The sequence below is a fragment of the Triturus cristatus genome, chromosome 1_1, assembly GCF_964204655.1.
Source record: "Triturus cristatus chromosome 1_1, aTriCri1.1, whole genome shotgun sequence".
In the NCBI taxonomy this organism is placed as follows: Eukaryota; Metazoa; Chordata; class Amphibia; order Caudata; family Salamandridae; genus Triturus; species Triturus cristatus.
In genome coordinates, this window is record NC_140579.1 from 661560085 (window position 1) to 661573419 (window position 13335).

Below are 13335 nucleotides of genomic sequence, written 5' to 3' on the forward strand. Positions count from 1 at the left end.
TCATATAATGTTAAATTAAATATGGCGCACTGCTGCCCTTTACCTTTGCGCAGCAAGGTGGCTTGTTGCGCTGTGTGAAAGTTTGCTAAATATGCCCCCCAGAATAAGGTACTATACCGCTACATGGCATATTTGCATTTTGCGTGATTTGACCTAGTAGTAGTTTTTCAAATAGTTCACCTAATTGCATGAAAAGAAATTGTGTGTATTTTGCACACATCTACCATTGATAGCCCGAACCAGACAATGCAAGATATCAAGTGTTGCAGCCATTTTAAAGATAACGGACTGTTCCCCTGAAAAGTACATTCACCCAGCCTGAAGAACATCACTCTGCTGTTCAAGGCCAGACAAGCTGTGTAGGCACACTTTTTGTAGATACCAAAGGACAGGTGTTTCCTGAACTTTCACAATGGCAGAGATGTGTACAGATCTGCCTTCAGAAATGGAGTGCTGCATGGAATACCTAATCACCACTTTTCATGGCTACGCTGGCAAGGAAGGGGACCGCAGCAAAATGCCATTCGACGAGTTTGAACGTTTCATGACCGGAGCTTAAAAGAAAATGATGGCCTCTTTGGATGGTGGGGTTGAAGAAAGACAATCAGATTGACTTCCAGGAGTTTTTGAGCCTGATTGGGGTTATTGCCTGCCATGAGGTAATAATGTGAAGACAAAGCCAGAACTACCGCACCCAAGCCAGATCTCAAGTATGCACAGATGTACAGACGTACATCACACTTTGCTCACACAGTTACATTCAATCCATGGCAAAAGATTACACATTTGTCATCAATGATTGAAAATGGGGGCCATTTCTCACAGTCAAAGTATTTTTGTTGTTGTTTTTGACTGGACCCCACACGATTCAGATCACCTCGAGGGGGTAATGTCAGACTCCAGCAAATAGTTTTATTAGTCGGTCCCGCCTTGTTGAGCACGCTAAACCGGCAGTTAATTTGTTATTCTATCTTGCAGCATGGAAAGACAACAGAAGTGCCTTCTTTAGTAGCTTCCTTTACCTGAGCCCAAGGCAAATCCAACAACTGCCCAGTCACGCAGAGTACACTCGTCCAATTAACTACTGACCCAGTCATATGGAAGTAGTGCCCTATTCATGCTGCATTGTACACAAATGAAACTTCACTTACCAACATAAAAGTATGACTAATAACAGCTATTAATTATTACACAGTGCTTTAATCACTGGGCAAGCCAGCAGCTACTCAGAAGCCAACGGGGCAAGTCTGCAATGACTCAATAATTATCAATCCCGTCATCCATCAGTAAGCAGGGGACTCCCAGGCAACGCTAGTCTTTTTATTATATAATTAAGGGATACACGCGCCTGCTGAACAGATCTCCAACAGAGCCTGTCATTTCTACATAGGAGTCTCGAGTCAAGAGCCATGAACTAAGCCACCTACATTTTATGCTTGGTTCTATTCATTTCCAGACATTTACTAAAGCAGCATTTTAAAGCATCAGTTTAACGCATCAGTGCACTCTGTGATTCAAAGTACAATTCATAACAGCCTTATTCATCTGACGCCCTCTCCAATACACCGACTGGGTAATTGAGGTTGTCAAAACAGCATGTGCGTTCAGAGTTTGAGCAGCACACAAAGCAATAAATAATACGTGTGATGCACAATGAAAGGCATATTTTCACATTGAGATCACCAAATCCACAACAATTAAAGGCTCCAATCTTCATCATAGTGACAAGTACTACAAACCCCTTTAGTATGACCAGGACCAAGCCTGGTGTCCCAGATCCATTACAGGTGTCTGGAGGCCACTGGCCAGTATCTGCACCAAGTATTATGCGTTTGGTATCTCATACAGGATGGGCCATGTTTGAAAACACTGAGTCCATGACAATCTACATGCCGTGGCGTAGAGAACACTTTACTCCTGCCTGCATTTTCTATACAGGCCTACAACTTGTAAGAGTTTTCATTGGAGGTCTACTATATCCAAATTTGTGCTGAAATGAAGTGCTCAGTGGTGTGTTCTGGAAAGATAAGCAACACTTTGTGTGCAAGACAGTTATACTGGAGAACATGTTGCTACTCTTCAAGGTAGCATACAAACACTGCAAATCAAGCGGAATGACTCAGAAAACGGTAGTAGGTTGTGTTGCTGAAAAAAGACAGTAGCTTTGGCAGGTATGCCTGGGTTAGACCTCTGTGAACGCCATTACTGCCTCTTTTCTCTGACCTACGCCATTAATGCCTCTTTTCTCTCCCAGAGGATATTACTAACATTTTGACTGAACGCAGGAATAAGCCAAATTTCATGAACCCTCGACCCTTTTATGCATTTTATTTTACTTCTACTAGGGCCCAGATTGAAAACGTGGTTTGGTTCCTACGAAAGGTGGAGTTTTAATTTCTTAAGTGCGGATACCAGTTTACTCCAGAAGGCGCTGACTCGTTAGATAACCAAGCTGGTGACCCAATATTAACACCGATCACGTCATAGTTAATACTTGCAAAGACTAGTAGAAGCAAGGGTCCTCAACCTCACACGCTTTTCTCACGTGCCACGTCTAAGTGCAGGAATCGGAAATTACTGGGCGGAGCATTAGTTATCATGCAGGTATCGATTTGTGGCCCCCGCCTCAGCACACATAACGCGCTGGCTGGAAGACACAGATTGAGCCTGAGAATGGTTCATGGAGCGGTAGACTGATCCAACGAAAGCACAACGACAACACTGCAAACGGTATGCACACACTCCATCACACTTACAACAAATTACAAAAAAGACAAGACGAAATCGAAAACCCGTGCATGCAAGGAATTCCGAACTACAACATAAGCACTACGAAAAAGCTTTTCCGCACATGTGAGTCAGTCCTAGAATGGGAATCTCTGGAAATATATATACAACCTGCGTGACTGCCTCGAGTGTGACAACTGGTATCAAAAGTAACAAATCCGTGTTAACACCTCCGAGAGGCCTCTCCCACGGCTTACCTGCTGCTCGGTTGATAAGGCGAAAACAACAATTGATGGACAGAATGCAGAACAATGTCATGCATTCACCCCAGTACAGAGATCTGGGCCTAAATCCATCGTTTTTTTGCTCACCATGCCGTTCCAGTTTGAACCCAGCTATATGCAAATCAGTCTTGACCCTGTGCCTCATGGGAACAGTCCAGTCCGAACTGCCAAGCCAGGTCCTCCCTGGACTGGAAACAAGCATCCTAGGACCGGTTTCTGGCATTTCAGCCGTCTTCAGCCAGGCTTGCTTGATTTCCAGTGGCATGGAGAGCAAGGGACCCACGTCTGGGCATACCCTTCCCACTCGGGGTGACAAATGCAAAAACAACAATTGATGGACAGAATGCATAACAATGTCATTCATTCACCCCAGTACAGAGATCTGGGCCTAAATCCATCGTTTTTTTGCTCACCATGCCGTTCCAGTTTGAACCCAGCTATATGCAAATCAGTCTTGACCCTGTGCCTCATGGGAACAGTCCAGCCCGAACTGCCAAGCCAGGTCCTCCCTGGACTGGAAACAAGCATCCTAGGACCGGTTTCTGGCATTTCAGCCGTCTTCAGCCAGGCTTGCTTGATTTCCAGTGGCATGGAGAGCAAGGGACCCACGTCTGGGCATGCCTGATAAGGCGGCAGGCTGTACTGTTGAAGAGGGCAGATGGCGCAGTTCCCAGCAGTTCTATACTGCTTACGCGACCTGCAGAACCAGCTGCTCTGCCCTGCCATGCCCGCTGCAGCTCCGCACTTTGCACTCGTGACTGAACAGCGCTGTGCCTGTTTGGAAAAGGCAGGGGGCGCTTACAGATTGTCACGAGACTCTGATGAGATCACATAGGAAAGAGAGGAACATCATCCTCTTCGCCCCGCCCCAGCTAAACTTAAGCCAATCTTAGCAGCTGGTTTGGGTGAGGGCGGGACACGTAGCCTGAAAACAGCCTAATAGCCCAAACAACACTAAAGGGCTACTAAATTGAGCACCATGCAGCGTGAGCTACTGGCAGGGTCTCGGCGAGCTACCCGTAGCTTACGATCGACTGGTTGGAGACCCCTGCTCCAGACCATACAAAATGCAGCAGCCAGCACTCATCTGCAACCTCCCCAAATGAACCTGCATTACTCCCCACCTCATGAACCACCATTGGCTTCCCGTCCTGAAGAAATGCCGGTTCAAGATACTGACACACACCTACAAGGTCCTACAGGACCAGGTAACCAGCATACATCAACCACCACCTGAACTTCCAGCACGCCGCCAGACACCTGTGCTCCGCCTTCTTGGCCCTCGCACACACACACACCTGCATTCGCAGAAGCCACCGCAGAGGATGTTCCTTTTCCTACCTCTCCTCCAAGGCCTTGAACAAACTATTCCCCCCTATGAACATCACCCTCCCTGGCAGAATTAAGAAGGGGACTCAAGACCTGGCGTTTTGATTGAGACAAGTGAAACCTCAAGGGTGAAGAGCAGCGCTTTATAAATGATTGATTGATTAAGAAATCAGCTTCTGACTAAAAACGATTAAAAAAATTCATAGAATGATTTTTCAAACATTTCTTTATTGATTTTACTAGTACAATGATCAAATACAGCTATGAGCTAATGTAATAAAGTGGACTTCAAGTAACTACTAATGTTATTTGATTAAACTATTATCCTTGAAGGAGGAGCCATCTTTTCATAGTTAATTATCTCAAAAAGCTTACGATTATTGACAAATAATGGTTGGATGTCATATTGTTTGGTGGTAATCATCCCTCAAATTATTGCTTTTGGTGTGTGGCAATGCATTGGTTGTGTTCGTAATTATCAGGATTGTAGCTCCAATTAAGACATAATACAAATCACTATGCAAGTGAGGGCACTACCAGTTTCATTACTATCTTCAGGGAACAGTGCAGGAAAGCATAGTTATTTCAACATCTCTCCTAATAAACAGAAATGGCTTAGTAAATAAACATGCCAATTAATGTGCTGAAAAGCATGCTCTTAAGTAACTGTGCTGGTCCATCACTTACATAATACAGAGTTTCATCCAGATAGTCTACCACACGATTCCTGCATGTATTGAGCCTAGAGAAGGTGAGTCTGTAAGGTGTGTCACATTTTCATCATTCTCTCACATAAGTGTCTTTAGTGCACACTTGTGTAATTGGTTTGTTTGCCAATCAGTTAATAATAACTGTGGATGTTAGACATCAGCGCCCTATCTCTTGATGAGATTACAGCACAGATTCCTGCATGTATTGAGCCTAGAGAAGGTGAGCCTGTAAGGTGTGCCTCACATTTTCATCATTCTCTCACATAAGTGTCTTTAGTGAACACTTGTGTAATTGGTTTGTTTGCCAATCAGTTAATGATAACTGTGGATGTTAGACATCAGCACCCTATCTCATGATGAGATTACAGCACACAGCTGATTGCACTCATCTGCTCTCACTCCTCGGCTCTGCTTTGCCGCACACCATGGCTCTGAAGGGAGAGGTCGAATACCAGTAGCACTGCTCATCGGCATGCTTATTCTTCCTGCGGCACGCCTATCCTCACCTGGTTCTCCATATTTTTATGCTTGTCTGCTGGTTGTCACGGTTTCTGCAGCGAAGGTCGGCAAAACGATGGGCTTGCTCAACTTGGGGCCAGTGACCAGCAGGGGGGTAGGCCGGCCTGATTCCGCAGAGCTCCCACCTGGGTCTCAGAGAGTGGAGGATCTCGTAAATTTGTGGCCGGCCTTATGGGGCAACGCCAGCTAGCCAGGAGAGCTGCTTCTGGATGCAAGCCACTGCCGTCTTCACAAGGTCCTGATTCCATGGGCTCTGGGCAGGGCTATTCATGTGATATGGAGCCCAAAAGAGCGCAAAGTGCACTATTCTACAGCAATGCAGTTAAAGGTGACTGAGAGGCCACAATCATCTTTGGAGGTCACGGAGCAGAAGCAGGCAATTTCACTGGATGCTGTGAACAGGAAACATTTGCTTTTTAGGTCTCGCCTGGCAGCGTTTGCACGGTCTCTTCGAGACATTCGGTATTCAGAAAATGGGCATAAAACTCTACCTACTTTCCACCCATCTTTTTAATTGGCTCCTGTCCGTGTCCTTTTTAAATGGTGGCTTTTCATTGGTCATTAGGCTTAGTAGTCCCTCCTTTGTACCCCCTTGTCTCTTCTTGTAACCTCCCATGAGGACACCCCCTGTTACATGTGTTGATATGCCTTAAACTTTAATTACAGCCTCAAGGCACATTTTCTTTTTAGGTCTTGCCTAGGCATTTGCTTGCGCTGTCTCTTCAAGACATGCCGTATTCAGGATATTTTAGGCAGGACTGTTCCCATGAGGCACAGGGTCAAGACTGATTTGCATATGGCTGGGTTCAAACTGGAATGGCATAGTGAGCAGAAAAACGATGGATTTAGGCCCAGATCTCTGTACTGGGGTGTATGTATGACATTGTTCTGCATTCTGTCCATCAACTGTTGTTTTTGCATTTGTCACCCCGAGTGGGACGGGAATGCCCAGACGTGGGTCCCGTGCTCTCCATGCCACTGGAATCAAGCTATCCTGGCTGAAGAGGGGTGAAACCCTGAAACCAGTCCTAGGATGCTTGTTTCCAGTCCAGGGGGGACCTGGCTTGGCATTTTAGGCTGGACTGTTCCCATGAGGCACAGGGTCAAGACTGATTTGTATATGGCTGGGTTCAAACTGGAATGGCATGGTGAGCAAAAAAACGATGGATTTAGGCCCAAATCTCTGTACTGGGTTGTATGTATGACATTGTTCTGCATTCTGTTCATCAACTGTTGTATTTGCAATATTTAGGATATGGGCATAAAGCTCCACCTACTTTCCGCCCATCCTTTTAATTGTCTCCTGTCCTTTGTAAATGGTGGCTTTTCATTGGTCATTAGGCTTAGTAGTCTCTTCTTAGTACCGCCTTGTCTCTTCTTGTAACCTCCCGTGAGGACACCTCCTGTTACATTTGTTGTTACGCCCTAAGTTTTAATTACAGCTTTAAGGCACTATTTTCTTGAAGGCTTTCAGACAGGACACTCACTTGGTCCTAAACTAGGTTGGCAGTGGTTAATTTACTCGCTAGCTCATCTCACATTTATGTTAGATTTTCTATAAAGTTCCCTTCATCAGCTCCACATAGATTACAACCTAATCCAGAATTAATATAATAATTCCTTTGTCACATTTCAAAGCTACTAATTGTATATATGGACAGAGCTATTTGAATGTACCCGTGGTGCTGTCTTGCATGCAATGCATTATGGGTAGGGTGGATTTACCATATTTTCTGCAGGATGCAGTACCACATGGGACCAAAAGTTTATGATGCTCACCAGGGACCTCTAGGAACAGCTTCTGGTACTGCACCTAGACAAGCAGTGCTGGTGCCTTGCTCACTAGGTACCTCTAGGAACAGCTTGCGGTACAGCGCCTAGACATGCAGTGCCGGTGCCCTGCTCACTAGGGACCTCTAGGAGCAACTTGCGGCACTGCACCTAGACATGTGGTGCTGGTGCCTTGCTCACTAGGGACCTCTAGGAGCAGCGTGCCGTACTGCACCTAAACAAGCAGTGCTCTTGCCTTGCTCACTTGGAACCTCTATGAGCAGCTTGCAGTACTGCACCTAGACATTCAGTGCTGGTGCCTTGTGCACTAGTGCCTTGCTCACTAGGGACCGCTAGGAGCAGCTCGCGGGTACTGCAACTAGACAAGCAGTGCTGGTGCCTTGCTCACTAGGTACCTCTAGGAGCAGTTTCGGTACTGCACCTAGACATGCAGTGCTGGTGCTTTGCTCACTAGGGACCTCTAGAAGCAGCTTGCGGTACTGCCTGAGACATACAATGCTAGTTCCTGGCCCACTACGCAAGCTTTTGCAATGCACTAGGTCTTGCATTACTGAAAGTATGAGCTATTGGCGTTGCATTATTATTTGCAGCGCCAATACCTCAAACTATCAGTAATGCGAGACCTATTGCATTGCAAATGCTTGGTGAGATTGAGGACAAGACTAAGGGGCCATCAGTACAGACACAGGTTCTCACCTGATATACCTCTTCCAGCTAATGGTAAGGCTCTCAATTTAGCATGCTCCTCCCAGCTTTTGAGGGTCGCCTCTCATATTGGTTCCTCTGGGACTCCGACATCGAGCTCTATCCAGAAAACGATGACTGATAGTTTATGAAAGGATCTCAGGGACCCCATATGGGTATGGCAGGGGTTAGGTTAACTGGACCATTTACTTCTGTCTTTGGGGGCCCCACGGCTCAGTCTATTTCTGGGGGGGTCAGCATAATTTGTCCAGCCAGTTCAGACTCAGCAAAGTAATCTACTTATCAAACCAACCAGTGAGAAATACCCTTCTCTTATTGATAGGTCAGGTGACACGGATAGCTTCTGGGACAACTTTCCTCTGAATTGGATGTGATTGGGCTTGTGACTGAGAAGGGCACTGGGGTTAGGAAGTTGTCACCCCCAGCACAGGCAGTCTGGGTCTGCTGCCTCTTGTTTTAATTCAAGCCAGAGTGTTGTGCTCAGATCCGGTTCTCATTATAATCTATCTACACATTATTTATAGTGTCGAACGCCCCGCAGTACAGTCTTTGGTTGCTAATGCCACTGGAAATACTGGGTTTGTCCCTGACTCACATGAATTGCTGGAGACTTTCTTCTCACTCTTCGACTTAGTGGATGGGGAGAGCTCTTTGTCCGGAGCTGTGTCTGGAGCTGGCATGTATGTTGACTCAGAGCGTGGGGCTGTTGTGGCTAAAAAACAGGCCTCCATGGGTGATATTGCAATAGGTGCACACTATACCCATACCACCCATACCTCATCCAGCAAGGCAGGAGTCAAAAAAGTAAGCAGGAAGGGGCCTGTGTTAGCATGCCCTGCACTTTACTGCAAGAAGATGCAGGTGGGGACTTGTTTCTCGAGACTGAAATTGAAGCCTGGGATGCGGAGACCTTCTCTTGGGACACAGAGGGCACAGAGCTTACACTGCTGAATGCTGGGGCAAACAATGAGGGTAATTACTTCCCTGGAAAGGAAGGGGGAGTAGCTGAGCTGGGTTGTGATGTATCGGAGGTATTCCCTTCTTCCACCCCCTCTGTCCACCCTGCTTCTGTAATGTGAGCCCTGTGGACTATGGGGAAGCCTTATCTGCAGAACATCCACCTTCCCTCTCTTCCTCTTTATCAGCTATTTATGATCTCCTTCAAGTACTTAGGGAGGAATATTGAGGGACTCGCTGTTTCTAAAGTCGGCACATTCCAAGATACAGATTTCACTGTGCAAGATGTCTAAAAACATGGCCACCTTTCATTGGAGATTAAATGTGATGGAGAATTGGTACTTGCAAATACAGGAGATGATACAACATACACAAACTCAGGTTTGAGCTCCTGAAACGCGATTCAGTGGTATGTAACATAAATTAGAAGACATGGAAAATCATACGATTCGAAATAACCTTCAGGTACTGGGCATTCCTGAGGGGCAGGAGGGCAATGATGCCTGCAGTACATTATTCTGTTATTCAGTCAGTCTTTCCCTCAACTCAACTGAAAGACTGCGATATTGACTGTCCAGTTCAGCGTGTGCATTGCTTTCCTTTCAAGAAGTCTTCCAGGGGTAGAGCCTCGAAGAACTCGCGTGCAATTATGCTTTATGTGGGTAATTTTATTTTCCGTTGTTTTAATGAATCCCGCACACCGATTTAATCGATTGGTCAATGTTAACTGTTTAATTAATTTCGTAGGCGTGCGTGGAGGTGTCGTCCTCTAACCCAAGGCATAGTGGTATAACTAAAGTTGCATTGCCCTTTGCGGGAAATGTGTCTCCTTGCGCACAGCCGATGATATGCAATTTTTACAGTTCATAAAGTAGTTCTAAACAAAATTTCAAAGAGTTCAAATCAAAGGTTTATTTGTAGAAGTTGTCCAGTGATATAAGCTCATTTTATTCATGAGATAATCACACGATTTCAAGTATCCATTACAGGGTTATTCAGTGTTACTCACATCTAGATGAGAACCCCAATGCATTTCGGGTAGGTCAACTACCCTTCATCAGGGAGAATGTTCCTGAGAAAAAGAACAAAGATAGGCGGAATTCAGGCGACCTGCTGCCCACAAGTATAAATATGTTAGTATACGAAATACGAACAAATAAATCGACCGTGTTCCTGCATGAATTGTTGAACCGGAACTTAAGACTCGAATGGTGTTCGATATGCCATTCTTGGGTGCACTATTAGAAAAAACGTGCTGGTTGAATCGTGCACAAGATAGTAACGTGATTAGCAGCGTATCCCAAAAAGTGCGGCGGTAAAAGGTGAACTGTCAGAATCGTGATGTCCCGAAAGAAGTGCATGTGCGGTGTGAGAAAGCGTTGAATGAATATTATCAGTCTCAATATAAAAAAGAATCGTGAAAGAGCCTAAGTATAACAAAACACTAAAAGAAGTAAACCGTTAACACGACACTAACAAAAAACGTTGCGCAAATGTTAGGTTCACTTATTAGAAAGTGAAATGTGCTGATACATTGATGTTGCGGTTGGGAATCCCAAAAGTGTCTCCCGTGGTTAATCCAAACGGATTGTGTCCGTGACTTCCCAATATATCGTGGAGACTAGAAAGTGAAGAAGGTATTGCAGGAAAGCATGGAACCGCAATGTCTTGAAAACTACGTCGGCCATATTGTAACAAGTTAAAAATAACGGACCCAGTGTATTTGTGCAATAATAGAACCCCATACAACAGTGAATATAAACGAAAAGTCACAGAATGTGTATTATAAGTATGATAATAATGAGGAATTGAAAAAAAAGAAAATGAAAGAAAGAAAAAGGAACAATAAACACAATAAGAATAACAAGAGAAGAGAGTGTTGGAAATAAAATACGGTTGAGAAAAAAGACAAATGGCAACAAGCAAAAATGTGAAATGAAGATACGTAACAGTTGGAAGTGCAAAACAAGATATAGAGAAATTAAGCAATAGTAAGAAAATTGAAGGTATTGGAACAACAGTGGTGGAAGGATATATGAGAACAGTACAAAGGTAACTCATGTCATTCATAGGACACAACTAAATTCAATACGATCATTGAGTCCATGTGGCACCAGTGAGTTCATTTTTTTGATCCAGAAGGTCTCTCTTTGAAGTAGACATTTTCGATTGTCTCTTCCTTCTTTGATGGCTACTACTTTGCATGCTAAGAATCGTAATTGGCTGATATTGTGGTTGTGCTTGATGAAATGTGAAGCCACAACCGATTTTAAGTTTTTGTTGCGGATGTTACTCTTATGTTTAAGTCTGATTTCGATTTTTCTCTCTGTTTTGCCAATATATACCAGACCACATGGGCATTTGAGAAGATATACAAGATTTTTAGAATCACATGTGGCTATGGTATATCATTTGATGTTATAGCCATGCGTTGGGCGACGGGTGATGTTGCCCGTGATGATGTTGTTGCAGTTGCCACAATTGTGGCAAGGTACAGTGCCTTTAAATGTCATGGTTGGATCCGTCAAGTTGCATGGTATAAGGAGTTCCATAAGGTTCTTGCTTCTCTCATAGGCAAACAGAGGGCTGTCAAAAAAAAAAAAATCTGAAATCTGGTTCAAATTGGAGCATGGGCCAATGCTTTACAATGATTTTTTTTTAAACTGATGCTTTCAATTGAATATTTCGTAACTATTACCACTCTAGTTTTCTCTTTAATACGATACTTGGTAGTCAAAAGTTGAGATCGAGTGGTTGACGACATTCAATTTTTAGCTTCGGATATAGTTTATAAAAACGGTTCTCCATCTGTAGGATGTTAGCTGAGAGTTGTTCTGGATCTGAGATGATTCTTTTGATCCTCAGTAGTTGAGAATACAGTAGATGTGCTTTAAGAGCAGGTTGATGGAAACTACTGAAATGTAGTAAATTATTTCGGTCACTATTTTTCCTGTACAAAGAGGTTTCTATGTTGTTGTTTTTGATGTACACCAGGACGTCCAAGTAGTTTATCTGGGAGTTATGGATGTTATATGTGAACTTTAATCTTTCATCCACGGTGTTGAGTTGATCAATAGCAGTTATCAAGGTAGTTTTTGGGCCGTTCCAAATAATAAAAATGTCATCAATGTAACGAAAAAAAGATGTCAAGTGTGTTTTCCAAATGTCATCATTGAGAATGTTGTCCAACTCGAATTTATGCATGAAGAGATTTGCGTAGCAAGGAGCTGTGCAATTCCCCATGGATGTTCCAGTGAGTTGCACAAAAAACTGATTTTTGTAAGAAAAATAACTGTGATGCAGTGTGAATTGAAGAAGTTCTAGTATGAAAATTTTAAAATCTTGGTTGAGGTCAGATTGTAATAAGAAATGTTCAATTGCTTCTATACCTAAGTTATGAGATATTGAGGTATATAATGCCGTCACTTCAATGGTGAAAAAGAGCATGTTCTCATTCCACTCTATTGGGATGTTTTGAATTTTGATTTAAAAAAATCTGTGGTGTCTTTGATGTAAGTAGACATTTGTTGTACATTCGACTGTATACTAAATATTTGCCTACCGGTTCGTGAATGGATCCTCGAGTGGAGACTATGGGTCTCACTGGTGGATCTGAAAGATTTTTGTGGATCTTGGGTAACATCCTTAGTGTTGGGCATACAGGAAATTCCTGGGTCACTTTTTTTTTCTTCTATTTCCTCCTCCCCCATTTCTTTTAATTGGGAGAACCACCAGGCACCACAACAGTGCAACCAGCTATCTCACAGCCTGAGAACTACTAGCAGCAACGTTTGGGCCCACACCTACATTTGCCACCACAAGGCCTGTACAGGAGTAGTCACATTGAACCAACCCCAATGGTGGTGCGAGGTGATCCGAAGCAGGGTAAACAAAAAAAAAGCAAGGTAGCTAACAACCCCGGGGCAGTGCTAAATATAGAGGGTGGTGTGACTGGAGGGCCAGAAACAGCAAAATCAACAGGTGTGGAAGCCATCATGGCGGCACTACGGGCTGGCTTCCAGGCAATAGATGTGTGTTTTGATACCCTTACCCATCGATTAGACAGAATAGGGGAACGCATCGGCAGGAAAAATGCATGGCTAGATGGAGCGGAGGAACAAACATTCGGGTTGGAGGATGCGGGCACCTCGATGATGAAGTGACTGGAGAAGTTGAAATCACGACTCAAGACAGTGGCCATTAAAAATGAGGACTTGGAAGCCAAAGGTCGCTGTGATAACTTACGTATTCCGGGGATAGGGGAGAGAGCAAACATAGGGCACTTTGACCTTTTGTTGAATACCTACTCTTTG

General features: G+C 44.2%; 1 pseudogene; it reads left to right on the forward strand.

Moving 5' to 3' along the window:
* The first annotated feature begins 412 nt into the window (after nt 1–412).
* On the forward strand, nt 413–671 carry LOC146870819 (protein S100-A11 pseudogene; annotated as a pseudogene).
* The last annotated feature ends 12664 nt before the right edge of the window (nt 672–13335 follow it).